This window comes from Equus asinus, chromosome 6, assembly GCF_041296235.1.
Source record: "Equus asinus isolate D_3611 breed Donkey chromosome 6, EquAss-T2T_v2, whole genome shotgun sequence".
Taxonomy (NCBI): domain Eukaryota; kingdom Metazoa; phylum Chordata; class Mammalia; order Perissodactyla; family Equidae; genus Equus; species Equus asinus.
Window position 1 is genome coordinate 42,881,935 of NC_091795.1, and position 27,380 is coordinate 42,909,314.

The 27,380-nt window shown below is 44.7% G+C and overlaps 1 long non-coding RNA gene across 1 annotated transcript in view; it reads left to right on the forward strand.

The window, feature by feature from the left end:
* The window catches only part of LOC139045507 (uncharacterized), a 33,085-nt gene extending 13,259 nt beyond the window's left edge, over positions 1-19,826 (forward strand). Inside the window, exons 2-3 of the long non-coding RNA XR_011503940.1 lie at positions 16,701-16,821; positions 19,222-19,826. This is a non-coding gene — a long non-coding RNA (uncharacterized lncRNA). The remainder of the gene's footprint in view (positions 1-16,700; positions 16,822-19,221) is intronic.
* The last annotated feature ends 7,554 nt before the right edge of the window (positions 19,827-27,380 follow it).

Genomic DNA, 27,380 nt, shown 5'->3' on the forward strand with positions numbered 1-27,380 from the left:
TAAAACATGCGACAGTGTGGGTTTGGCTGATGTTTCCCCTTTTCGTGTTTGCCTCCACTCCTGTCCCACCCCATTCCTCAGAAGTGTGAGGTGAGAAATTTGGTGGTTATTCTTCTAGGCTGCCAGTCTTTAAAAAAATTGTTTTATTTACTCTTTTTAGCCAGCGCATGCCCATTGTCTTCTCCTGGCCCAGTAGGGAATAACTGGGTTGTGGTTACTGTGTATGTTTTTGTTATTATATGTTCTCACAAAATATGCGTTGTTTTGTGCGTGTTTTTCATTCATGTGCATTGGGTTTTATATTTCTTTTTTTCACATTATTTTAAAAAACCTTCATTGTTAAATAATTTCAAATTTATGGAAAAGTTTCAAGAATAGTACAAAGAACTCCAGTATACTCATTTCTTAGGTGCATTTGTTTTCTCTTTCCCTATATATTTATAAAATTATTGTTATTGAAGTATTTGAGAATAAGTGGCAGACGCCATGCACTCTTGTTCCTAAATACTTCAGTGGGTGTTTCCTAAGAAGGAAGACCTTCACCTACATGTGACAGTGCAATAATCAAAATTAGGAAATTTAATATTGATACAATGCTATTATGTAATCTTCAGATCTTCTTCAAAATTTGCCCATTGTCCCCAAAATGTTCTTAATATTATTATTTTTTTCTGGTCCAGGATCTAATTCAGTATCACTCATTGCATTTAGTTTTCAAGTTCTTGTTAGTCTCCTTTAGCTGGAAACAGTCCATCAACTTTTCTTTGCCTTTTGTAACATAGATATTTTTGAAGAACACAGGCCAGCAATTTTATATACATTATGGTTTATTGTTTTATTTTAAACAATCTAAAACTCATGCAAAAGTTGTCAAGTATAAGGAACTTATCCTGCCCCAGATCCATTTGAGCATAAATTGCTGACATATGCTTTACTTTGTATTTCCAAAAAACAAGGACATTTTCCCTCATAATCACAATATAATCACCAAAATCATAAAATTAACAATATCACCGTCAACTACTTAGACCTCATTCAGTTTTGCCAATTGTCCTGACAATATCCTTATAGTGAAGGGATCCAGTCTAGATTATGCATTGCATTTGCTTGTCATCGTCTCTTTAGTCTCCTTCAGTCTGTAACAGTTCCAGTCTTGTCTTGACTTCCATGGCCCATTATTATGTAGCATGCCTGTCACTGTGGGTTTGTCTGATATTTCCTTGTGATTCAATTCAGATTATGCATCTTTGGCAGGAACATCACTGAAGTGATGCTGAGTTCTTCTCAGCATCCTATCAGGTGGGGCATGATTTTGATTTATCCCATTACTGGTGATGTTAACTTTGATCATTTGCGTAAGGTGGTGTCTGCTAAGTTTCTCCCTGTAAAGCTATTATTTTTCCCTTGGTACTTAATAAGTATTTTTCAGGGAGGAACTTTGAGTCTGTATATATCCGGCTACTCATCAAATTCTCTATGCATGGTTTATATCAATAAATACAATGGATTCCTATTGTATTCAATGGATTATAACTTGTTACTATCATTATTTACTTAATTTTCAAGTTGTTCCAAATATAGTCAGTGAAGCCCCTTCAAGCTGGCCTCTGTCCTTGTTTTTTTGTAACAACCTTATTGAGATATAATTCACATACCACACATTCACTTATTTAAAGTGAATTCAATGGCTTTTATTATATAGACAGAGTTGTGCAACAATCCCTATAATCACTTTTAGAACATTTTCATCACTTTGAAAAGAAACCTCGTACCCATTAGCTCTCTAATCTCCATCCTCTCATGTCCCCAGGCCCTAGGCAACTATTAATTCACTTTCTGTCTCTATAGTTCTGCCTATTCTGGACACTTCATATAAATGGAATTGTATGACATGTATGGTCTTTTGTGACTGGCTTCTTTCATTTAGCATAGTGTTTTCAAGGGTTAGCCATGTTGTAGCATGTGCACATCATTCCTTTTTAATGCTGAAAAGCATTCCATTGTAAGGACATACCACATTTTGTTTATCCATGCATCAGTTGATGGACATTACGGTTGCCTCCACTTTTTGGCTATCATGAATAGTGCTGTCATGAATGTTCTTGTAAAAGTTTTTGTGTGGGTATATGTTTTCATTTTTCTTGGGTATATACCTGGGAGTGGAATTGCTGGGTCAAACAGCTAACTCTTGTTTAACTTTCTGAGGAACTGCCACACTGCTTTCCAAAGTGGCTGCACCATTTTACATTCCCACCAGTAAAGTATGAGGGGTCCAATTTCTCCATATCCTCGTCCACTTACTACCTGTCTTTTTGATTATAGCCATCCTAGTAGGTGTGTAATGGTTTCTCACTGTGGTTTTGATTTGCATTTCCCTGATGACTAATGATGCTATTTTTTTCATGTGCTTATTGGCCATGTATATATCTTTGGAGAAATGTCTATTCAGATCCTTTGCTCATTTTTTAAATTGGGTTATTTGTCTTTATATTATTGAGTTGTAAGAGTTGGTCGTATACTCTAAATATAAGTCCCTTATCAGATATATAATTTGAAAATGTTTTCTCCCATTCTTTGGGTTGTCTTTTTGCTTTGCTAATAGTGTCCTTTGAAGCACAGAAGTGTTTATGTTTTTTTCCCCCTGCTTTATCTTCCCAAATCCCCCTGGTACATAGTTGTATATCTTAGTTGCAGGTCCTTCTAGTTGTGGCATGTGGGACGCCGCCTCAACGTGGCCTGACAAGCAGTGCCATGTCCACACCCAGGATTCGAACTGGCAAAACCCTGGGCTGCCGAGGTGGAGCGGGCGAACTTAACCCCTCAGTCATGGGGCTGGCCCCGAGAAGTGTTTACTTTTGAAGAAGTCCATTTTACCTATTTTTTCTTTTGTTGCTTATACTTTTGGTATTATATCTAAAAAACCATTGCTAAATCAAAGGTCATGATCATTTAGGCCCATGTTTTCTTCTAAGAGGTGAATTTTAGTTCTTACATTTAGATCTTTGATTCATTTTGAATTAATTTTTGTATATGGTGTGAGGGGAGGGTCCAACATCATTATTTTGCTTGTGGCTATCCAGTTACTCCAGCACCATTTGTTGAAAAGACTATTCTTTCTCCATTGAATTGTCTTGGTACAATTTGTCAAAATGTTCTGCTTCCTTTTGACTTGTCCCTCTCATTCTTTGAGCATTTCCATACTTTCTGGCACAAGGTGCTTTAATTTCACCTTGTACTTTTCCATCCTCTAGCCCTTGAATCAGCCATTTTTCCCAAGGAGTTCTGATTCTTTTAGTGGATAATGTTATTTAGAAGCCAAGATCTGGGTCGTAGCTATGGCCATTGCTGTTGGGGGTCACAGCTACAAGACCCTGGCAGCAGACAGAGCCAGGGAACATATGTATGTACTTATAACACATTTATGTTTACATTTATTGAGACCCATAAATTCACACCAATAGCTCCAATTCCAATCCAACATCACAGGACTCTTTCTAGTTTTCCTCTTTTCTGTATTCGTAGCTCCCTTCCCTGACAGTGAGACACCTGGCTCCTATCATCCTCACTCTGTCTATTTGATCAATCCCCCACGTGTCTAACCAGTTTCCTGTTGCTGCCTTGCCTCCACTCACCCCCTGGCCCAAATGCAGGGGCCCTTCTCACCCTGTGGGGATGTGACACCCGGTGCTGAGACACTAGATCTCCCTACTTGGATCCCAACACCCACACCAGGTCACTGTGGCACATAGCCTCCCTTGTGCAGACACTTGCCTTTCTGGGCCCCACATAATTGCTTTTGGGTGGAATTTTCAGGAAGAAAGAGCAACCTTATGCTTTTAAAGATCCACCCTTCTTGCTCCATGCACATCGAATCTGTTGGTCCCACTGCTGTGTAGCACTCCACAGTGTGCGGCTATCTTGTTTTCTTGTCTGTTCTTCCACGGAAAGATACCTAGGTGCCTCCAACGCCTCTGCCACCTGAAATAATGCCACAACGAATGTTCTTGTACAAGTTTCCTCAAGCACCTATGGGAAATACCTTTGGGATCCACACGCAGGAGTGGCATTTCTGGGTCACATGGCAGGAAAATGTCTAACTTGCTTAAACACTGCCAGCTCGCTGTCCAGAATGGCTGCTCCAGTCCACACTCACTGGCAAGGCACATGAGTTTCTGCATCCACATGTCCCCTTTGCCCCTTGGTATTTCCCACTCTCTAGTTTTTGCCAGTCTACTCATCATCAAGGGATATTCTGTTATTTAATTTTGATGTCTCAATTGCCAATGATCTTGAGCATCTCCCAGGTGCTTGTTGGCCTTTTGGCTTTCCCAGGTCTGTTCCTATGCATTTAGCCACGTGTTAATCCTCTATTTTCTTAAAACCTAAATGGATTCGACTGTTCATATTGTTCTCCAACTTTCTCCCTTCATTTCAAATGTTTTGAAAATCTTTTTGTCAGCTGCATGGAAGTCCACAGCTTGGGTGACCCAAAAAGAATTAAGCATTTTCCTATTAATGGGCATCTGGGCGCTTGTAGGGTTTTTACAACCACAAACAAACACTCCCATCACCGCCCTTGAACACACATCTTTGCACCATGGCAGAATTTCTTTAGATAAATTCCTAGAAGTGGTGTCTTTAAGTTAGTGTGCATGTTTGAAGACAGTGGGTTTAGTCACACGTACCAGTGTCCTCAAGTCTGTAGTGGACACTGGGGACTTAGTCAGGGACAAGAGTTTGGGGAGAAAGAAGGTGTGGCTGAGAAGCGTTCCTGGTTTTAGAAATATAAAGAGGTGTTGAAGGTGGAGTTAGGTGGTGAGGAAGGTCTCCAGGAGACAGAGCTGAGCACAGGGGACTAGTCAACCATCTTGGCCAGGATGTGCCAGACAGCAGGGGAGGCGGCCACAAGCTTCTTGAAACTGCCCTGTAGACTCCATCAGGTCTAGAGTCAGAGGCTCTGAAGAAAGCCACAGGGAGTTGTGGCTCCACTGATGGGAGTAAGATGTGTTATGTTCTCATACAAACAGTGACTTCCTTCCCCTCTACCCCCTCCCCCCATGGCCCCAGAGTGTGGAGGTGGACAAGTGGACATCTGCCTAATCACTGACTTATACACAGTCTGAGTTTCCACTCTCCATGAAGCATGGCAGGATGCAGTTTTCTGCCATGTACAGTTGGGCAGTCTGTGCACTATAAAGGTCACCCGGCCCAGAGGGTACATAGGAACTGAAAACGAGCCTGAGCTAATTTTCACAGAGGTGCTGCATGGGTCAGAGGTGGACTGCCTCTGAGGCATGAAGGAGAAGGCAGTGCCCAAGGTTCCCTGGCCTCAGGCCAGCCACATGGAACTGTCCAGGGGAGGGGCCCCAGGACCTCTCTCTCACCAGCCGTCTCTTCCTGAAGAGGACATGTTTCCCTCCCCAGCAGTCCGTCAGGGAGGGCAGCCCAGGCTCTCTGGGGAGATCCCCCCCCCCCCCCCCCCGCCCCATGCCTCTTTGGGCTGGGCCTGAGTGGGACCATACAGTGATCAAAATAGTAGAATTTCCACAGGCTGCAGGTGAAGCAACTGGGCTGAGCTTCCAACCAGCTTTCTTTGGAAGAGAGTTGAGGAGGGCTAATCATATATACCAACATCTGGCATTTGATGAAGGAGCTATAAAGAGATGGTGTTCCCTCTTCCTCCTTCAGGGTCCACAGCCTCACTGACACCTCCCAGCACAGGCAGAGTTAGGCAGAGCTGGAGACAGAAGTGGGTGGAGACCCAGGCACAGGCAGAGCACTCTTAGGGGGACTAAACACCCAAGGTGAGCTAGATGGACCACAGGGGCTGTGGGAGAGGACAGTGCATCCTTCACACAGCAGGAAGGCCAGGCTGCCCGGACAGAGCAAAGCCTTTGGGCTCCACGGGGCTGGCATCTGAGGGTCTGAGTGTCTGATTTGGACTGAGATCTGAGTGGGGACTCTGTGAGGCTCTGCGTGGAATCCCCATAACCTCATCCCAACTCAGCTCTTTGGCTTCTCACTGGCTTCCTGACAGTTATTTTTATCAGGGCTGGTGTTGGGCCCTGGTAATGCCAAGATGACTGACTCTGAGTTGTCTACGCAGGGGAGCTCATAATGTGAGCCCCTGAGGTGGGTCAGGGTGGGGCGGGCGGAAGAGAGACATGCACAGACAGGCAATTATGATGCAATAAGAAAAGTGCTGAATATTTTCAAGTACCATGTCTGACTGGGCAACGGAAACAATAGAAAAAATAAACAAATGGGACTACATCAAACTAAAAAGCTTCTGCACAGCAAAGGAAACTATCAATAAAACGAAAAGACAATCTAACAATTGGGAGAAGATATTTGCAAACCATATACCAGATAAGGGGTTAATATCCAAAATATACAAAGAACTCATATGTCTCAACAACAAAAAAACCAACAACCCAATTAAAAAATGGGCAAAAGATCTGAACAGAGATTTCTCCAAAGAAGATATACGGATGGCCAACAGGCACATGAAAAGATGTTCAACATCATTAACTATCAGGGAAATGCAAATCAAAACTACAATGAGGTATCACCTCACTCCAATCAGAATGGCTATAATGAACAAGACAGGAAAAAACAAGTGTTGGAGAGGATGTGGAGGGAAGGGAACTCTCATACACTGCCAGTGGGAGTGCAAACTGGTGCAGCCACTATGGAAAACAGTATGGAGATTCCTCAACAAATTAAGAATAGATCTACCATATGATCCAGCTATTCCACTGCTGGGTATTTATCCAAAGAACATGAAAACATGAACGTGTAAAGATATATGCACCCCTATGTTCATCGCAGCTTTATTCACAATAGCCAAGACTTGGAAGCAACCTAAGTGCCCATTTTAAGGGACAAATGGATAAAGAAGGTATAGTATATATACACAATAGAATACTACTCAGCCATAAGAAACGATGAAACCTGGCCATTTGACAACGTGGATGGACCTTGAGGGTATTATGCTAAGTGAAATAAGTCAGAGGGAGAAGGTCAAGTATCGTATGATCTCACTCATAAGTAGAGGATAAAAACAACAACAAAAAATCACATAGAGACAGAGACTGGATTGCTGGTACCAGAAGGGAAGTAGGGGGTGGAGGGGCAGAGCGTGAAAAGTGTGGTTAGGCACATGTATGTGGTGATGGATTATAATTAGCCTTTGGGTGGTGAGCATGATGTAATCTACACAGGAATCGAAATATAATGATGTTCACCTGAAATTTATATAATGTTATAAACCAATGTTACCGCAACAACAACAAATATATATATAAAGAAAAGTGCTGATAAGGACTAACACTTATTAAGCATTTACTTGTGTGCCTATGAGCTCCATAATGACTCAATGAGATGGGCTCTACTACCCTCATTTAACAGAGGGGAAGCCAAGGCTCAGACAGGTTAGATAACTTGCCCAAAGTGACACGGTAAAGGTGAGACTGAAATTCTTTAAGTCTCAGGGCAAAGCTTGTTTCCTCCACCCCTTGCCGTACCGTAACGCCCATGGACTGAGCATGTAACTACGCTGTCCTGGGTGTCAGGGACCGCAGGACGTGCGCCAGGCATGCGCACTAATGCCCCGTCCCCGTCTTTCCGCTAACTACCCGGAGGCTGGACGCCCTCTCTCCTTCTCCCGCTGCCCTCAGTCCGGGGGCAGCCCGCGCTCCTGCAGCGACGCCGCTAGCGTGCTGGCCGCCTCCAGGGAAGCGGCCTAGTGCTGCCCCCTGCTGGTCGCAAACTTACGGAGACGAGGGGTTTCGCCCAGAGCCTACTTCCCTGCGCATGCGCCCTGGGCGAGGGGCACCCGCCCTCTCGGTTGCCCACGCCTCCCCTTCCCGCCCAGGATCCCGGGTGGGCGTGGAGGTCGGGGCGGATGTCTCAGCCGAGGCCAGGCCCCAGATGCCGCTCGCGTGTCTTACTTCTCTGGTTTACCTGTCTGCTCCCAGTGCAGGGGTCCGCTGTCCCTAACCCTGGATGGACGGGAAGGGGCGGAACCGAGGCCCCCTTAGGACCGGGAGCCCAGAGGGCTGTGGCCGGGGCAAGGGGGCGTCCTGTATTTCTTCCGGAAGTACATCCTGAGTACTGAGGGTACAGGGATGATGAAAACACCCACCTGGATGTACTGAACAATGGCAGCCCCCACCCGAGGCTGCCCCGTGGCCTGATGTCACCGTCCTCCTCTCAGTGATTGGAGGCCATTTTGAGAGTCTGCTGGGGGAGACAGACATTGGAGCAGACGACAAAGGATGCTACGTGGGAGAATAATTGTGGGTGTAAAGTACAAGCATGGTACCAGGAGGGTCAGGTGTCACCAAGAGATTGCACCTGAGCACGCAAGGTAGCAGGTATAGGAGCCCACCAGGCGGACCTTTCTTGTGCAGAAGGGCCCCAGGAACAGAGATGTAGGGGGGCGGTTCTAATATGTACATCTGTATCTGCTCTGTTCCAGGCGGCACCTGTCTCTCCTGAACTTCCTGCCTTACATCTTGGCAGGCTGTGGGAGACTGGGTCCTTCGAGACCATGGGGTGGTAGTTTTTTACTGTGTTTGCCAACTTGAGGACAATTATTGTCTTTAACTGAACAGATGAAACATGACAACAGGAATACCAAATATTTCAGGGGAAGGTGGGGTGCCCCTAATGCTCAGGAGGATGACAGGCCTTTCCCAGCCCCCTCTTCTGCTAAGAGAGGACATCCTTGGCTGAGAACTCTTCTCCAGGAGAACAGTCACAGAAGGGAGTCAGAGGCTGCTGCTCTCATTCCTAAATCTGGCCACTTTGGACTATTGGTTTCTGTGGCTCAGTTTTGTCTTATGTGCAAAATTGGAGGAAATGGACTGTGGCTGTTATTTCATCTGTCTGAATGTGGGATCCTGGTGCTCCTCAGGTTACTGGCCCAGGATGTCGGTGGACCTCTGACCAGGACAATGGCTACCAGGGGACATTCATAAGGGCAAATGTGTGTCTTGTTTGAGTGAGAATCATCTAAAATGGTCCTGGAGGATGCTACTGGGAATCTGTGGTGTTTTAGAAACTGTGCCCATTTCAGCACAAAGTACCCTTGTTCAAGGCAGTGGAGATATGACACATAATGCAGATAACTAAATTATGGGGTTGAAGGTGATGAGGACCTTAAAATAGTTGCCCCCAAAGTGGGCCGAGAGTTCAGAGGAGAGAGGACCTTCTTATTGTGGTGTTCAGAGAAGGCTTAATGAAGGAAGTGGCATTTTTGATGGATTGTGAAAAATGGGGATGATTCAACAGGCTGGGATGACATGGGCAATGTTGTACCCATCAAGACATTAGGGTCACAGGCTGGGAGAGGCTCCTGGAACCTGAAGGTAAGACATTGTGTGTGTGTGTGTGTGTGTGTGTGTGTGTGTGTGTTTGAGATATTTATTAATTTTAAAAATCATATGGTTTAAAATCAAGAGTTACAAGAAAGTGTAACAGCTTAAATTTCCTACCCCAGTCCCTAGTGCTCAGAGGCATTCCATAGTGTTAGTTCCTTGTGAAACTTTCCAGGAGTGTCGTGTACACATACAAGCAAATGCACATGCACCCACACATGTCACCCTCTTTACACAAATGGCAGCATGTGACAGTGTTCTGTACCCTGCTTTTTCACTTATATTTTGAAGATGGTTCCGTTTCAGTTTGTGGAGCACGTCCTTGGGCTTGCTGGGGGACACTGGAAGCATTTCCACTGAAGCCAACAACAGGACCCTGTGGTTTTTGAAATGTGCCTCGAGCTACACTCAACAACCCTGCCATTAAAAAGCTGCAAAGAGGTGGAGCTGTCAGTTTAACGTTGGGTAGACTGTTATTTTAATTTTGATTTGCCCCGCTCCCACCACATTGCTTTGGGACAACCATTGTGTCCTCCTTCAGTCTGTGAAAATGGCCCATAGGGCTTTGTGGGGTATCCATGGGGTACTGTTAGGACAGAGCACAGGCCTTGCTGGGGTAATTGGGAAAATCCTTGGGGACTGACTGGCCTCCTGCATTTATCCCCTATATTCCTCCTCCACTTCCCCAGGGCTAGTAAGTCATAATCCAGGGAGACCACCTCCCCCCAGTGCTGCTTCTCTGTGGGGTCTGAAGTTGAAGCCTTGACTTGAGAAGTTGCCTGGTGGGATGGTAGCTAATAGACACGATTACCTGTGGGTCTGGTGCTCATCCCTTGGGCTCATTCCCACCTTCTTTTTGTGCTCACAGGGCTGACATGGACTAAGGTCTGAGCTTCAGTCCTTCCCACAAACTCACTGTCAGATGGAGTAGTTGGAATTCTGTGAGGAATATGAACTCACGGGCCAAAATAACTAGACACCTGAGGAGAACAATTATCTCAAAAGAAAATAACAAATGAGGCAATATATATCTTTTGAAGCATTAGAATAGATGGATCAGTAATGTAAAATAAGCTTGATAAATATACTTTAGGAGACAAGGGAAAATATTAGTAATACGAAGTGAGAACAAGCTCTCATAAAAAAGAAGCAAGAGGAAATATTAAATGCAAACAATAATTGAAATAAAGAACACCACAGATGGGATAAATAGTAGAATAGGCAAAACTCATTCCTAGATATGTTATAATGAAAGCTAAGACTATCAAAGACAAAGAGAAGATTCTAAAAACTTCCAGAGAGTAAGAGCAGATCACCACCCAAGAAACAACTCAGGTTGACATCAGATTTCTCAATAATAACACTGGATGCAAACAATAATCAAGCAGGACTTCTAAAATATTAAACAGAAAGAATTTTGAAATTAGAATTTTATATCTAGGCAGGTTGTCATTCAGATATGAGGGTGTAATGAACATTTTTTCTCAGTATATGCTGAGGAATGACCTGCACTGAAAACAATTTTGGAGAAAGAACTCAAAACAGAAAAGAAACAAACCTAGCTATGTATCATTTAAAACAGGCACACCTAAGGCATAAAGGTACAAAAAAGCTGAAAGTAAAGAGATAGAAAAATATATATCAGGCAAACAACAAACAAACAGCCAATGTGGCCTTGTTAATATGCTACCAAAGGGCCTTTAAGGCAAAAAGCATCGTTAGAGATGGAGAGGGACTCTAGATATCAATCTATATCTTCACCAAGAAGATATAAAAACTCCAAACATGTATGCACTTAATAACATAGCTTCTAGTGATAAAGCAAAAACTGATGGCATCACAGGGAGAAATGTACAAATTCATCATCCCTAGTGGGGGATTTCAGCACACTTCCAGATTATTCATAGGCCAAACAGATGGAAATGATATCTCTGTGGCACATCTGAAATCACAATCAGATCGGAAGCGTTATGCAAGTCTAGAAATGTAGTTTCTAGCCTTCCACCTGCTATGATATAAGGGAGAACGTAGCAGGAATGGAAACGAATGCCGAAAATCGTTAAATAACATTTGGCACATCAATTCAGTATTAATATTAGTATAAGTATGTAAACATTATTCACAGCTGAATCACAAAGTATATTTTCCTTTCCTGCTCTATTTTTTGGTGGGTGGGGGGAATGAATAACTGTTTTCTCTTTTTCATTTGTTTATTTTTCTGTGTACTTTGAAATTATTCAAACTCCAACTTTGCCAGCTCTCTGAAACTCCTCTTAATACCTTCAGAAAGATCTATGATTTCATCCTCTTTGAGATATTTCTCCTAGGCTGCCCAGATTCCCCAGAGAAGCTTCTCCCAGTCTCCTGCTGGGAGGGAAAGGCCAGGCTGCCAGCAGTTTGGGAGCCGGCAGAAGGGGGCTGGGCATGGAGAGGAGGTCTCAATATCTGGTAAACAAACCCTGCTTCCCTTGCTTCTTTAATCACTTCTGAAGGAAGTTGGGATTTTCATAAAATAACTTTACCAGATATTGAGGCAGAACAATAACAACAAAAAAGACCAAAAGAAAAAAAGAAGAAAAATGCATTCTATCAAAATAGCCAGATTCTAAGGATCAGGCTTCTGACTCTGCCGGAATGGCTCACCGTTAAGACCCCTGGGTTCTTTCCTGGCTCACAGCCCCCTGCCCAGGATTACCACACTCCAGCCCAGAATTGAGCAGAGAAGGCTGATCCATAATCTCCACTCTGATTGGTTGAGTGCGGCTGCTTGGGGCACTGTGCTGGGGACTCCTTTTTTTTTTTTTTTTTTTAGTGCCTTTTATTATTCATTCTCAAGCAAATACAAAAGTAGAGAGAATAGTATAAAGATCCCCATATACCTATTACTCAGCTTCAACAATTGACCAATCTTATTTGATCTACATCCCTATTGTTCCCCCTCAAATTGTTTTAAAGTAAATCCCAGCGATTTTCTACTGTGAATACTTCAGTGTGTATCTCTAACAAGGCAGAACTCTTTAGAAAAACCACGATAATTACAGCTACAAATTAGTTCTAATTCTTTTTCTTTCTTTTTTTTTAAGATTGGCACCTGAGCTAACGTCTGTTCCAATCTTTTTTTTTCTTTTTCTCCCCAAAGCCCCGAAGTACATAGTTGTGTATTCTAGTTGTGGTCAGTACTAATTCTTTTTTCCTTTTTTTTTAAAGATTTTATTTTTTTCCTTTTTCTCCCCAAAGCCCCTCCAGTACATAGTTGTATATTCTTCGTTGTGGGTTCTTCTAGTTGTGGCATGTGGGACGCTGCCTCAGCGTGGTCTGATGAGCAGTGCCATGTCCGCGCCCAGGATTCGAACCAACGAAACACTGGGCCGCCTGCAGCGGAGCGCGCGAACTTAACCGCTCGGCCACGGGGCCAGCCCCCTCAGTGCTAATTCTTAACATCACCAAATATCTAGTCGTTGTTCACATGTTCTATACTATTTCGTATGTGTCTTTCTATGAGTAGCTTGTTTCAGTCAGCATCCAAACAAACTCCACGCATTTTGATACATCGTTGGGCTTTTAAAATCTGTAACTGTTCACCTTCCTCTGTGTGTGTGTGAAAACTACATCATATGTGCTTAGAATTTTCCACTCTGGATTTTGGTGGTCTCTTTGGTGTCTTTTACCATGTTGCTCTGTCCCCTGGCAATTAGATTTTGGGGTCTAATCACATTCAGGCTTGACTTTTCCTTTTTTTGGACAGTAGACCCTCAGGAGTGGTGCTGGGTGCCTCCTCTTGTGTCGCATCAGGAGGCACGCACTGTCCTGCTGTCTTTCTTTTGTGCTGGAGGACTTCCGCTCTGACTATAAGCCCTTCTGGTCAGGGTAGCAAGGGAAGAGTGCCCCTTTATTCTTGGGCACCCACCTGGGAATCCTGCAACTGCAGGTGCCCTGTGAACCCCCTGGCTCCCTGGCCCTTTCCTGGTAAGTTCATAGCAACCCCAGGTCTAGGAGTTTGAGGACTTAAGTCAAAGTTCTGACGTCACTAGGTGACCTTGGGAAAAACTGGCTAACTTCTCTGGGCCTTGGTAGCTCCATTTTACATTGGCTAACTAATTAACTAACTAAATCACTAATTAATTATTTCAATAAATATTTGAGTATAGTGTAACGGTTAAGAGTGGACTCTGGAGCTAGGCTGCCTGTGTTGGAAAACTGGATTTGCCACTTAATAGCTTTGTGACTTTGAATAAGTTGCCTAATCTCTCTGTACCTCAGTTTCTACATCTAAAAAGTAGGAGTAATCCTAGCTAACCATCTCACGGGGCTGTTGCAAAGAGCAAACGGGTTAATGCAGGTGAACTGCTGAGAAGGGTCCCTGGCTTACATGGAGCGCTCACGACGTGTTCTTTGTGGTTGTAATTGTTGTATGGCAGGTACTGAGCTAGGGGCGGAGGCCGCATAGAGAACATGACTCCGTGTCTGCTCTTGAGGAAGACACAGGTAGGACGGTATGCACAGCTGTGCTGGGGGTGGCCTGTAGAGCTGGGAGAGCCCCAGTGGGAATCTGCCCTGGTTTGGGGGTCAGCGATATCTGAGCAAAGGAAGCCGAGTCTAACTTGAGACTTGAAGGAGTCAGTGAGGTGGCAAGAGAATGGCATCCCAAGATGAGATCCTCCTGGATTTAGGGTGGGTCTAAATCCACCTTCCTCAGTTTGTGGTACTTTGTTCTGGCAGCCCTAGAAAACCAATATGGGTGTCAAGGATGATACTCAAGTTTCTGGCTTAGGTGACCTGGGACATAGGGCCAGGGTCAGACTTGGTGGCCGGAGGAATGGGAACTGTGGCAGATGGTGTTGAGGTTTGGTTCAGGTTTGGATATCCTGCCTTTGACGAGTCTGTGTGATAAGCAAATGACCCTCAGCAGCTGGGTTCACGAGTCTGGTTCAGACTGAAATAGAGTCAGGGAGGGAGGAGGGAGAAAGGAGACCGCCCAGGGAGAATCTGTGTGGAGAGCAGGGAAGAGCATCAAGAATAGACGTACAGGAAGACCAGTGCCAGGGCAGACTTGGAAGAAGAGGAACTCATGGAGGTTCTGAGGAGGAGCAGCGGGCGAGCAAGGCAGAAACCAGGAGCAGGCGGGGCCTCAGAATCCAAGGGCCTGGGGAGCTTCAGGGGGCGGGATGGGAAGGAATGCTGCAAAGAGGTAAAAAAAGGCAAAGAGAGGAAAGTGCCTGTCGAATCTGGAAACTGTCTTAGTTGCTGCTGTAACAGAATACCACAGACTGGGAGGCTGAAACGACAAACATGTAACTCTTACAGTCTGGAGGCTGGAAGGCCAAGATACGGGTGCCAGCGTGGTCAGGTTCTGGCAAACCTGGTTTACCGACGGCCGTCTTTTTGTTGTATCTTCACAGGGCGGAGAGGGAAACCATTTCTCTTATGTTTCTTCTTATGAGGGCAGTAATCCCATTCATGAGGACTCCACCCATGTGACCTAATCACCTCCTATAGGCCCCCCTCCTAATACCATCACATTGGGGGTAAGAGTTTCAATGTATGAATTCTGGGGGGCACACACATTCGGACCATAATGAAACAAAAGGGTCGTTTCACCGTGTCCTTGGCAAGAACATCTTTGGTGGGGGGATATGTGGAGCCCCCCACTGCCTGATTCCGGTTTGTGGGAGTCTACTCATAACAGGGAACTCTGCCTTTCTAGACGGTCTGAACTCTCAGGACTGAACTTGCCAGGGCTTGCTGTATTTAGCAGTCACAATCTGGTGGGAGAGAGGCCACTTCCATGCTGGCTGGGTCCTGAAGACCAAGACTGATCGTGTGTGTCTGCTCTCTGGGGACGAGGCCCACAGTTGTCTGCCTGCCATGAAGCCATCACCTGCCTCTCTCTGTTTAAAGAATATGGCAACTTTGTACATTTACTGAAGTCTCATGAGTCCTGGCCTAGGGAGAGAGCCATAGGGATGGTATTACTAGTATTACCAGCTACATTTATTGAGGGGTCTGGAATGCCTGGAAGGCCAGGATTCCATTATATCTATCGTGCAGTCCCACAAATTTCAGAGGGGACCAGATTCACACACATAGTAAAAAGATTACTCTGAGCAGTGGCCAGTCCTTCTGTGCCCAGCCGAGGGTAATGGTGCCATCTACAGGTCACTGAAGGAGAAGCATGGGTGTAATTGTAATAACAGTGGCAGGGCGTTCAGGAATGGGATTCCAGGTTCTTCCTTTTGATTAGTGAGAAGTGAACTCTACGGTGACATGATCTTTGTTTAGTGACCAGGTGTTTGAAAGTAACCCAAGAGATGGATGGTGCAATATTGAGCCTGGGTGTGAATTAGGGAGGGGGGAAGATCAAGCTTGTGGGTGTCTGTGTCCTACAGAAGCAGTGCTAAAGGCTTCCTTTCTAGAATATGACAAAAAGAGTGGTGGGATTGGGGTATGTCCTTGTGTGGGGAGAGGCAGTGGGTCACAGCTCGGGGCCAAGTTTGTGGCCAGATGCAAACAAATAGAGCTGGGGAGGTGAAGTCTGTGTGCCTCAGTTATTTAATAATACCCACCACTGCTCACCAAGTGCCAGACATCTTCCTAAGCATTTCAAAACTCGAATTAACTCATTAACGCACAACATTCCTGCGAGGTAGATGCTGTCTTAGCCCCTGTTGTATATATGAGGGAACTGAGGCACAGGGAGGTTAGATAACTTGCCCAAGGCCACACAGCATGGGGAAACCAGGACTGTAACTCTGGCTGTCTGGCTCCAGGCCCAGGTCCTAACCGCTGTACTGTCCTGCTTCTCTGACGTCTGCCACCAACATGCGCTCCATGTCCTTCTAAAGTGCATTGCATGTTCCATGGCTTTTAACTTGGAGCATGATGAACATAAAATAGGCATTTATTGATGGTTTAGATTAAAGTGTTTGTCACTCACGACTGCACTAATCCAGCCCCAGGTTCAGGGGCTGCTGAGAGGTGGCTCTCAGCTGCCAGGTCATGTGGGGTTCTTGAGTCTACTTTTTGTAGACTTTGCCCTTCGGGGATGGAAAGCTATGGAAGTGGTTTAAGCAGAGGAGTGGCATGGTCTGATTTAGGTTTTAGAAGCCGATTTAGGTCTCCAAGGGTGATGGACGTGGAGACCTGGCAATGACTGTGAAGCCAGAGCCCCTACAGGGGTGGTCTCCTGGCCTGGCTTCTGTGGTCTTCTAGGAGCTGGCACAGAGGTGGAATTTGTGAGTGAGGAGGAGAGGGGCATGGAGGGCCCAGGTGAGTTGGGATCAGATACCCTATATCTTATTCCCTGTTCTCTTCCCCCAGTGCCTCCCGAGGTGACTGTGTTCTGCCAGAGTGCTCCAGAAGACAGTGTCACCCGTCCTGCTGGCCACTGGCTTTTGCCCTTCCTCTGTCTTGCTTCACTGGAAGGAGGACTAGTTGCTGGGTGAGTGGGGCTGGGGGACTCTGCTGACATTCTGCCCAGTGGAGAGGGCACATTCTACCTGTGCATTGCCCTGGCGCTGCTGACTGGGGATACAGGGACGGGCTGTGCCTGCCTGATGGAGCAGATCCAGCTGGCAATGGCTGCTGTGTACCCTGGTGAGTGCCTTACCTCCTAGTCCCGTGGGCACCCCACCCAACCCTTTTAGAGAGGACAGAGCGCCAGGCAAATAGTCCTGCTGGTTTCTCCGGGAATCTTGGGATGGGAACTAGTATGGGAGAATCCTCAGAGCAGGCCAGGCCAGGGCCCAGGGGACCAGGAAGGGACTACACTCAGGAGGGAGAGTCTTGTCAGGTGCGTCTTCTCCCTCCTCCTTCCTCAAAGTGCTCCCAAGGCATGGTCCTCCCCCAGGATGCCTACTGGACACAGCTTTCCTTTCTGGGCTCCTCTCCGCTCTAGCAGTTGTCTCCCCCTGCAGCTCTAGGAAGTCCACTGGGGAGGATTTGGGCCTTGTGCTTAAGCATCTTAGCAGCGGTCAGTCTAGTGCTGGGTTCAGCTGGGGACGTGGAAGAAGAGGAAGGCAGGAGTGTGAAAGAGTGCCGAGAGAGGGATGATGGTGAGAAGGGAGATGTTGCTGACCTCCCGATGGATCTAGCGGCAGCTGAGGGTAAATTTGGAGGAAAGGGTCTTTTATGGGTTATCTTGAGAAGTCAGTCCTCTCCCTGTCCAGAGTTGCAGAGCCCTAGTTGGGGAGCAGGTGGGAAGAGTCTGATCTGGAGACATGAGCTCTGTTGTCAAGTGCTTGTGGTCTCCTGGGGGGACATATAATCCTGACACCTGTGGTACCAGCACAAAAACAGACACTCGGATCAATGGAACAGAATCGAGAGCCCAGAAATAAAACCACACATCTGTGGACAGCTAATTTTCAACAAAGGAGCCAAGACCATAGAGAGAAAGGAGAGACTCTTCAATAAGAGTTGTTGGGAAAACTGGACAGCCGCATGCAAAAGAATGAAAGTAGACCATTATCTTTCACCACACACAAAAATCAACTCAAAATGCCATAAAGACTTGAACGTAAGACCTGAAACCATAAAACTCCTCGAAGAAAATATGAGCAGTACACTCTTTGACATTGGTCTTAGCGTCTTTTTGAATACCATGTCTACTCAGGCAAGGGTAACAAACGAAAAAATAAACAAATGGGACTACATCTGGCTGAAAAACTTTTGCGCGGCAAAGGAAAGCATCAACAAAAAGAAAAGACAGCCTAACAATTGGGAGAATATGCTTGAAAATCATATCCTATAAGGGGTTAATCTCCAAAATATATAAAGAACTCATACAACTCAACAACAAAAAATGAACAAATTCCCCTGATTAAAAAAGGGAAAAAGGATCTGAACAGACATTTTTCCAAAGAAGATATACAGATGGCCAACAGGCATACAAAAAGATGTTCAGTATCACTAATTATTAGGGAAATGCAAATCAAAAGTACAATGAGATATCACTGATGCCCATTTAATAATGACTATTATTAAAAAGATGAGAAATAATAAGTGTTGGAGAGGATGTGGAGAAAAGGGAACCCTCATACACTGCTGGCGGGAATGCAAACTGGTCCAAACAGTATGGAGATTCCTCAAAAAATTAAGAATAGAACTACCATATGATCCAGCTATTCCACTGCTAAGTATTTATCCAAAGAACGTGAAAACACTAATTTGAAAAGATATATGCATGCCTATTTTCACTGCAGCGTTATTCACAGTAGCCAAGAGATGGAAACAACTTAAGTGCCCATCAACAAATGAATGGATAAAGACGTGGTGTGTGTATATATGTATATATATACCAAATGGAATACTACTCAGCCATAAAAAAGATGAAATCTTGTCATTTGTGACAACATGAATGGACTTTGAGGGTATTAAGCTAAGCAAAATAAGTCAGACAGAGAAAGACAAACACCATATGATTTCACTCATGTGGAAGATAAAAACAACGACAACAACAACAACAAACAAACACATAGATAGAAATTAGATTGGTGGTTACCAGAGAGGAAGAGGGGAGTGGGGAGGACAAAAAGGGTAAAAAGGCATATGTGTATGGTGACAGATGGCAATTAGACTTTGGGTGGTGAACACGATGTAGTCTACACAGAAGTCGAAATATAATGATGTACACCTGAAATTTACATAATGCTATAAACCAATGTTACCTCAATAAAAACAAAGTCCCTACACCTGGGTTGCCCCCTCCATAACCATAACAGCAGTTTTCTGGCCTCGGCCTGCAGGGACCCCCACAGGCAGGGGGCCAGATGAGATGACTCATGAGTCCTTTCTGGAATGGTCATTTTCTTCTTTCTCTTTCTCATTTTGCTGTGTGCAGCAGGAATCCGAAACAAGTGAAGGCTCCAAGAGCAAAGAGGAGGTGTCCTGATGTGGCAGAAAGATTTGAGCTACCAGCTTGGTGAGAAGTTCACAGCGACCTTCAGAGAAATTTCACACCCTGTGGAATTTCTGCAAGAACCCCTTTCCCACTTCCTGCCCTTAACCTCCACTCTTTGCTAGACCTTCCCTGTGGCGATCACAAAAATGCAGCTGTCGGATCTCCAACTCCGGGGGTGTAATTGACCGAGGTCCTCAGCTGCTGCGCTCTGAAACCCATCACTTCCTTGGTGCTGAGGCCACGGTTCCCACAGCTGCTCCCAGCCAGAGGCAGAGGGCAGTGGGGACACTATGGCGGGATACTAAGGGAATGCCGGGGAAATGTGAGAATCCTTTGACGGGTCACTTTGGCTCCAGGACTTCCCATTGGCCTTACCAAACACTCCTTAGATGACCAGCAGCCTGGAACACTTCCACCCAATCTCCTCTCCTCTCTTCTTCCTTGGGGTCATACTTGCATTGGTGGTCTGATGGCTCCCATCCTCTTCCAGCCCCTTCCAGATTTCCCCCCACAGGCATTTCTGCTAATAAACCTATTGCATGTTTCATTGTCTCAGCATCTGCTTCTTGGAAGACTCAGCTTAACACACTCCACTTGCTCAAGGATGGGAGCCCCCTTTTGGGCTCTTCCTCCCTGGGGTTCCAATCCAGATCCCCACCTTCACCGAGCTGCTGGCACTGAGGGGTAATGTGGAGCAGGGGGAGCCTTTGAGGTGCTTGGTACCCCAGATCGGATCCTGCCCTTCGGTATCCATCACCAGACCTCCGAAGCCAGGAAATCCTGTGTTCAGTGAGGCAGCTGGTCTGGTGTGACCATGGCGTGGGCGGCTGCAGCAGTGCCTGGAGGACATTGATGTCCGTCTGCACGCATTGTTTGCCTCTGTGCCCTCATTCACTGCCCTTTGACTTCAGCCATTCTCCCAAACTGCTTGTTCTGGGGGGCAGGTAAATAAGAGACGGGCAGAGCTTCCAATGGTGTCTGCACCTCTTCCCTAGCCCTCTTCTTCCCCACTGTCAGCCTCCCTCTTGGCGTCCTCATGGAAAAGAGAGGGCCCATGCACCCTCCATTTTAAGAAAGTAAAAAATTGTGAAAGAAAAATTCTCCCACAAGAACAGAGCCAACATAGGTGGCCAGGGAGCCTTCCCAGGTTCCTTTATTTACTTATTTTAGTTTTTTAAACATGTATTGAATGTTGTAATAGACACTGCTAGTCATTTTTATGGATCTCTACAGTCAATCCCTACAACTCTGGGAGGTAGGGACTGTTGGTTATCAACCCTGTTCAGCTGAGAGGACTTGCTCTGAGGTCATAAAGCTAGGAGATAGTGGAGCCAAGATTTGAACTAAAGTTGTTTGACTTCAGAGCCGCTGATCCATTCAACAGATATTTACTTGAGTGCCTTACATTGTTCTGAGCACTTGGGATGCAACAGAGAGTGGAACAGATGAAGATTCTTGACCTCATGGAGCTTGTAGCCAAGGGCTTGTTATGCTTCACCAACTGCCTTTGCCAGAAAATCATTGATTTCAGATTCAGGCTGGGTTTGAACACTTGCTCTGTTGCATATCATCTGTTATCCTGGGCAAACCACTATGGCTCTCTTTCCCCCAGTTTCTTCTCCTGTTCAAGGGGGCTACATGGGTCCAGCTCAGAGAGGTTGTTTCGGATGAGATGAGGCATGTCATAATGAGTAATATACTCTGGGTACAAAACAGGATATCCCTAAATAGTAGACAGAACTGAAAGAATGACTTTTCATGAAAAAGTACAACTGGGACACAGGCTGGGAGTGTGGGTGAGCTCATGTTAGACTGTCTGGTGTGCTGTGGCAGTAGTGGTGAGGGCCCTGGCCCTACCAGGGCCTGGGCTGGCTGCACTGACTACTGACTGCCGCTGCGGCTTGGTAGTGGCCTGGCTGATGTCTCCATAGATGCTGGTATCATCTCTTTAACTTCCCCTCAAGGCTTCCTTGGCTGTCCTGACCATTTGGAAGGGTCTTCACTGTCTAGCTCAGCTAAGATGTATTTAAAACTCTTCATAATATTGACCATGTTAATTTGAGCAATTTGAGTATGATGTGCCTTGGTGAAGTATTCTTCATGTTTCTTGTGCTTGGGCTTTGTTGAACTTCTTGGATCTGTAGATTATAGTTCTGTGTAAGTTTGAAAAGTTCTCGGCTATTTTTCTTCAAAATTTTTTCTGCCCCCTCTCTCCTTGGGAAATCCATTTGGCTGCTTAAAGTTGTCCAGCAGCTCACTTATGCGCTTTTCATTTTTTCAAATTCTTTTTTCTCTTTGTATTTCATTTCATTTGGGATAGCTTCTATTGCTATGCCTTCAAGTTTACTAATCTTTTCTCCTTTGATGTCTAATCTGTTAATTTCATCTGGTGGTTTTTTTGCGTGTGTTTTTAAAAAAGCTTAGACTTTATAGTTTTCATTTCTAGAAGTTTGATTTTGGACTTTTTTTGTTTGTTTTAATCTTCCATGCCTCTCCTTCACTTTTTGACCATATGAAATATAGTTATAATGTCTGTTTTAATGTCCTTCTCTGCTAGTTCTAATGTCTGTACCAATTCTGGGTTGATTTCAGTGGGTTGATTATTCTCCTCATTATGGATCTTGTATTCCTGCCTCTCTGCCTGCCTGGTAATCTTTGATTAGATGCCAGACATTATAAACTTTTCCTTTTTGGACACTGGCTATTTTTGTATATTTGTGAGTCTTCTTTACTTTATCCTGAGGTGCAGTGACGTCACTGGGTCACAGTGAGCTCCTTTCAGGTCCAGCTGTTCTGGTTTGTGAGAGAAGTGCCCTGTCTAGGGCTGGGTGTCCTCTACAGCTGAGGTAATACCTTCTGAGAACTCTACTCGGTGCCTGGTAAATTATGAATGTTTCCAGTCTGCCCAGCTGGAACAGACACCATTCTAGGCTTTTTGTGAGTGCTAGCCTTTGGTCCTCCTAAGCTTTTTGAATGGTACTCTCTGCAGCCTCACATGCTTCCCTCACACTCGTGCATGATCAGTACTCTGCTGGATACTCCAGGGGGCCCTCTGCAGATCTCTGGAGTTCTGTATCTGTGCAGCTCTCCCCTCTTGAGTGCTCTGTCCTATGTTCTCTAGCTGCCTCAGTCTCCCTGGACTATCAGTTCTGCCTCCTCAACTCAGGGAGTCTGCCTGGCCCTGCCTGTTCTTCTTCCCCATGCTGTGGAAACTCTCAGGATATAATCTGGGGCAATCATAGGGCTCATCTCACCTGTTCCCTTCATCTCAGAGATGGCATCCTTCATTGACTAAGGTCCAGTGTCTTAAAGACCATTGTTTTCTGAATATTGCCCTTTTTTCGCCCAGGTGGGAGAGTAAACATAGTCTCTGTTACTCCATCTTGGCCAGAAGTAGAAGTCTTCATTTGACTTCTTTAGTTTTGAACTAGGCCAGGCCAAATTCCTAAATGGCTTTGAAGATGCCACTTAGAGGAGTCCTAGAGCATCTCAGTAGACTTGGGCCCAGCCCCTGTTCTCAGGGTTCACACAGTAAAGGCATTGTTCCTCCCCATCCCAGCTGGATGTGGTTGGTATTGCAGGTGTGTGATGTCTCTGGTTCTGTGGTCCCATAGTGGAGTCCTCAAGGATATACACCCAGTGGCAGCACTGGCAGGAAACAGTCTCTCTGCCTAGTGGGACATCTTCTTGTTCTGGGTCAGTGGTCCTTGAGATGAGGGCTTCTGGATAGAGTTACTTCCTAATTTCTATTTCCTCCATCAAGACATGTTTGCCCCAGGGTTCAAGTATTGCTGTCAGAAGGCAACAAACACTTGTCCCAGGATCTCCAGAGCACTTGCTGGCCCAGAAAATTCTTCACTATGGTTCCAGCTGAGGAGGGCTCAGGACCTGAGCAGAGTCAGGGTTGTGGAGCCCAGGGGACACCTAGAGGCCAGACGGGGCCACAGTTGGTGCACACTTGCTGAGTTTCCAGCTCAGTCACCACTCAGAACCCTGTCCATGAGGGGCTGTCAGGCTGAACTAACAGTTTTTTTAAAGAAGAAAACCATAACTCGAGTCTAATCACAAGGAAACAATCAGACAAATCCAGAACTGGGGACAATCTACGAGCAACTGGTCTGGACTCTCTGAAATGTCAGTGTTATGAAAGATCAAAAGAGGTGTGTGTGTGAGTGATGGTGGCCGCGGTGAGGCTGTTCTAGATTACAGGAAACCACAGAGACCTGACAATCAGATGCAATGCACGAACTCTAATTGGATCCTAGAGTCAGGGAAAAGCTCCAGCCATAAAGGACTTCTTTTTTTAGACATGTATGTACAGTTTAGATATTGTAGCCACGTTAAATTCCTTGGGTGTGGTAATGGTATTATGATTATGGTGGATAATGTCCTTGTTTTTAGGAAATAAATGCTGAAATATCGAATAATGCTACAATGCTGCAATTTACTTTCAAATGGTTCAGCAAGAAAAAAATATGTATATGTATATAGACACATACATGCGTGTGTATGCGTATATACACGCACAAGTGCGAAGGACCTGCGGAAGAAACAGGCATGGCATATTTCCCAACATAAAAGAAGCCACTGAGAAGTGCTGAGGGATGGGAGTGCAGAGACAGACAGGCGCCAGATCCTGAAGGGTCTTGTTAAAGATAACAAAGATTTTTTCTTTTCTTTTAAGGGTAATGAGAATCCTTTGTAGTAAGGGACTGACATGATCAGATTCATGTTTTAGAATCCCATTCTTCATCTCATTTCTTCCCATGTACCTGGGCAGTGTCCCTAGGTCCCTGGGGTTACTGCACCCATGGAAAGGGTTTTTGTTCCTTGTAGACATGTAGCTGTTCCTCCACCCATCTCTCTGGTGGCCAAACACGGGGCCTTTGTGGTCCTGGTGGTTCTTGTTTCAGGGAGACTACCCAGAAGCCAGGGGAATTTCCTGTCAGGTCACCCACTCCTGAGAATGTGACCATAGGCTACACCCAGGAAAGGGAGCCATGCCCATGTCCAGGAGTTGCCATCATGGGGGAGGGGCAGCCAGGTCTCTTACAGTCACGGAAGAGGAATGGTTCATTCTGGAATTTACAGAGAGAACTTAAAACAAGCAACAGCACATTATTGGTGGAAATTGTTGAAAATGGACAAATAAGTTCTCAGAATAGAGGATCTCCAAGAAGGATGGGAACTCACTCCTTCCATTTTATACTGGGTCTTTGCATCTTTTCCCCACTGTGGGTCTCCCTGACAGCATTTAACAGTACCCCTGTTTTCCCATCCCAAACCTACAGCTGAATCCCTTCCTCTCTTTCCTGGAGCAAGGCTGGAGAAAACCCACAAAAATGGGTAGATTGGGGCCATAGGAGGAAAACAGGACTTGTCCCTTAGTGGTGTGCTGGAATTGGCCCTTACAGGCTCTCAAGAGTCTATTGTATGCACTTCTTCTCAATTCTGCATTCAGTGACCTCCTGTTGGTAACTTGATGGCCATGGTGGGAATATTTACACAATGGTAACTGGCAAATATTACAAGTCAAGGTTTCCCCTTTAGAACTAGAGGACCAGTGGTTAAACATCTTTGAAGATACTGCTGGATATTCTATTTGTTTAAAATTCTCTTCTCTCTCTCTCTCTTTTCTTTTTTTCCATATTGAAGTTTCTCAGGACTTTTCTTTTCTCCTGGACTAATGGATTTAACCTTGAGAATAGGCTTAACTTTGAGTATGATGCTCACAAAAAAAGATCTTAGAAACTTAAGGAGAAAATATTCCCTCCCACAAAACTATAGGAAGGCAGACCTATTTAAAGTGAGTTCTGATGAAGAGTATATTGAGACTATTCACAAAGAGCATCAGTTTTACTCTCCTGCCCAGTGGGAAGACTTGTTGGAAGTGTATAATCCTGTTCTGTTTTCATATAGCAGAGAAGTCTTTTAAAATGCCTGGACTTCAGAGATTGTTGTTATGTATTGTGAAGTGTAAACTTTAACCTTTGAAAGTCCATAATTCTGACTGGTTATCACTCAAAACTTTGATGCCCTGATAACAATATTTACATTGATATATTTTTTTCTGAGAGTATAGTGTGCAAAGTTAGTCCAGAAAAGGAGCTTTGGCATTTCCCTTGCCTACCCCCATTCATTGCTAGATTCCTTATTCAAAGGGTCTGAGAGACTTTGAAATTGGCAGGAGCACTTTGAACTACAGGGCCACTGTGAATAAGTGGTCTCAGGGGTGCCTGTCCATTTCCCTGTCTTTGGTGAGTTTCCCCTTCCATTCTCCTGTGCTGCTATTCTGAATCATCACTCTTCTTTTCAGTTCCCCTAGGCAATGCCAGCAGACGATCCTTCTCATTTCCAACGCAGTCTTTCCTTTTCCTTCATCAAACAACCAGAAAAGAGTGAGGGGGAAATAGTCACTGAGAACCTTACAGGCAAATTTCTGGGAATAATGGTGGGGTTGGAGCTGACTAGCTAAACACAGCCACTTCCACCTGAGCGAAACGAATACAAGTTGCAAAGACTTCACTAGCAGTGCTGGAACTAGGAATGCCAAGAATTCCGAAAAATGTCATCTAGACACAAAAATTTGGGCTCTAAAATTGAAATGCGATTATGTAATCCAGTATGATTCTTCTGGAGAGTAATAGTGGGGCAAAAGGAGGCATGCAAAATTCTGAAAAATTTCATTGTTACTGCCACCTCTACATACTCTGGACCAGACCCATTCCCAAGTTCTGTTCATTCTGTTCCTAAATATGTGTGGAATCCTCCCAATTTCTCTGTATATCCATATTTTTAATGGGTTGTTTCTGGTATACAGGAAAGTTATTCATGTGGATTATTTTTGTCCATATGATTATTGACCTCTCTTATCAATTTAAATAACTCTTCCAGATGATTCTTTCAGATTTCATAGGTAAAAATCCAAGCTTCCAAGCTTCCAAGCTTAGAAGTTATGATAATAACTTTGTCTTCTTCCTTTCAAAAAAGGCTGGGACTTACAAGAAGAAAACTAAAAAATATTGACTGACACATAAAGGAAACAGAGGGACATCAAGTGCATCTAGGTATAAAGACTGTTTTAAGGATATCAAATCTTCCTAAATTATTCTACAGCTTTACTAAAATTACTAAATTTGCTAAAACTAAGCTTCACTTAAAATTTCAATAGGATTTTGTTTTTGTAACTTGCCAAAAGGTAATTTGAAAGGACAAGTTAAGGATGGCTAAGAAAATTATAGTTTAAAAAAATGGTTAAAAGGGGAGCTGCCATATTTTGAGATGTTTTGCAAAGTAATTATTAGCTTGGTAATATTAAAAGAATTCAAAGATCAGTAAAACAGAATAGAGAGGCCCTTAAGAGATCCCAGAATACAGCACTTTATTAATGTCAAAGAAAGCATCTGAAATTAATGGGGAAGGGGCAGATTACTCAACAGAATGGTGCCGATATTCTGTGGGTAGTGGGGCTTCCTTGGAAGAGGGCGATGATTCTTTGTGTGATTCAACTGGAAAGTGGCGACATGTCACAGAGCAAACAGAACTGCAATCTCTCTCTGAATCTTCCTTTCTTGACTTCAGGCCAGTGTTTCTCAGAGTGAGAAGTGTCATCCGTTAAGTAAGTGTAACAGAAAGATGGTAATGGAAACCCTGTTATAAACAATGTTAAACAGATTTTCTTAACACAGGACTTCACAGAAGCTTTAATATGTTCACAGTTACCAAGAATCTTCAAGAAAGGCATACAGCATGGAATGTTTACCAAACCTATTTAATCTTCAAATCCATTTTGAGCATATTTCTGGACTAATGTTCCATACAACGCACTTTGGGAAGACTGGATCAGTTTTAATAGGAAAGGAGATGTCTTGGTGGGTGTATCAATCAGTGCTCTTGATTGGAAACAACAACAAGCCCATGTCTGCATAATTTAAGCATAAAAGGAGTTTATTGGGAAGGTAACCACTTGTTCTCAGACTCAAGGTGAAGGCTTGGAAAATGGGGCAGGAACGAGGAAGAGTGGGCCTCAGAGAAGAATCACAAGACGTCCTTTGAACAATCTCAGATATCTCTGAGACAATGCATTATTCTCTCAGTCA